The 1,314-nt window shown below is 63.4% G+C and overlaps 2 non-coding genes across 2 annotated transcripts; both read left to right on the plus strand.

Annotated features, from left to right (window-relative positions):
- The first annotated feature begins 511 nt into the window (after positions 1-511).
- LOC111732819 lies at positions 512-602 on the plus strand. Its single transcript, XR_002777731.1, has one exon. It is a non-coding gene; the product is annotated as a small nucleolar RNA SNORD88 (small nucleolar RNA).
- Positions 603-955: 353 nt separating this feature from the next.
- On the plus strand, positions 956-1,045 carry LOC111732820. Its single transcript, XR_002777732.1, has one exon. It is a non-coding gene; the product is annotated as a small nucleolar RNA SNORD88 (small nucleolar RNA).
- The last annotated feature ends 269 nt before the right edge of the window (positions 1,046-1,314 follow it).

Genomic DNA, 1,314 nt, shown 5'->3' on the forward strand with positions numbered 1-1,314 from the left:
AGGCATATATAGCCTGAACCTGGTTCACAGAAGGTTCTGGTGCCGCCGCTTCCCCATGTGACGGAACAGGACTCGCACCGAGGCAGTTGCGTGGGAAAGCGGGCCTGAGGCGCGGGCAGAGCCGGTGTGGGATGTTGGGGCGGGGGGGCGCACCTCGGAGCTGAGCTGAAACAGGGAACCCCTTAATCTCACGGGGTGCTGCTCACAGCAACAGCCTGTCTGCCTGGCGAATATTCCCATTTTCAGGGGTGGGGGCTTAGGGTTTAGGTCAGTTGCTGCAGGTCATAAGAGTGACACAGCGGGGACGGGCCACTGAGGGGCGGTCTTGGGGAGCTGGGGGAAGCGGTCTGGTGTCAGAAGGCAGGCGATGGGGGTTTGCCTCTTAGCACCCCAGGGACCGAGCATTGGTTGTTTTTCCTTCCTGGATCTTTGAGCTATTGCCTGCGTCATCCCTCTCAGGACTGTGGGCAAGTGGCTCTGGGACCCGAGGCGGGGTGGGATGAGGCCACCAGGGCCCCCATGATGTCCAGCACTGGGCTCTGATCTCCCCTGAGGACACCGTGCCTCCCGGGACCTTTGACACCCGGGGGTCTGAGGGGCCCTGGCTCTGGAGAGAGGTGGGTGGGGGGCCATGGTTGCCCTGCATCCACTGACCTTCCCTTCCCCCGCTCCTTCCTGTCTGCAGGTGGTTCTTCCTGGCACCAACAGCCCTGCCGTCGCTGTCCCTCCGTGAGAGCGGAAGCAACACCCTCATTTGTACTCAACGGAATGTGTGGCCTGCGTCGCACTGTGAAGGCCAATGCTGTGCGCTCCGGCTGAGCCAGGTACATTCCCAGCATAAGATTCCTTTGATTTTCAGTGAACTTGTGGATGGAGGACGAGAGGGGGCGGTTCTTGGGGGGCTGGGGTTTGCAGCAAGACATCCTGTGTCAGGAGTTGTGAAGGGCTGTGCTCGAGGCCTCCATGATGTCAGCACTGGGCTCCGACCTCCCATGAGGACACGGTGCACCCCGGGACCTTTGACACCCAGGGGTCTGAGGGGCCTCGGCTCTGGGGAGGAGCTGGGGACGTACGGCTGTCCCCCCGCCTGATGCTTCTGTGGTTTTGCCAGCAGCTCCTGTGGCAGCGCCCCTCAGGTGGCCGTGACCATGGCGGACAGAGCGCAGGCGCCCACCCAGGCGGGGCCGGGCGACCGCTCCTACACGTACACCGAGCTCCTGGCCATCTCGCGGCGCTTCAGGCAGAACGCCAACGAGCTCATGGTCTCCTGGATCCTGCGGGTGTATGACCAGGGCGGGGCGGCCCTGGCCCTGA

This window comes from Pteropus vampyrus, unplaced genomic scaffold (assembly GCF_000151845.1).
Source record: "Pteropus vampyrus isolate Shadow unplaced genomic scaffold, Pvam_2.0 Scaffold494, whole genome shotgun sequence".
Lineage (NCBI taxonomy): Eukaryota > Metazoa > Chordata > Mammalia > Chiroptera > Pteropodidae > Pteropus > Pteropus vampyrus.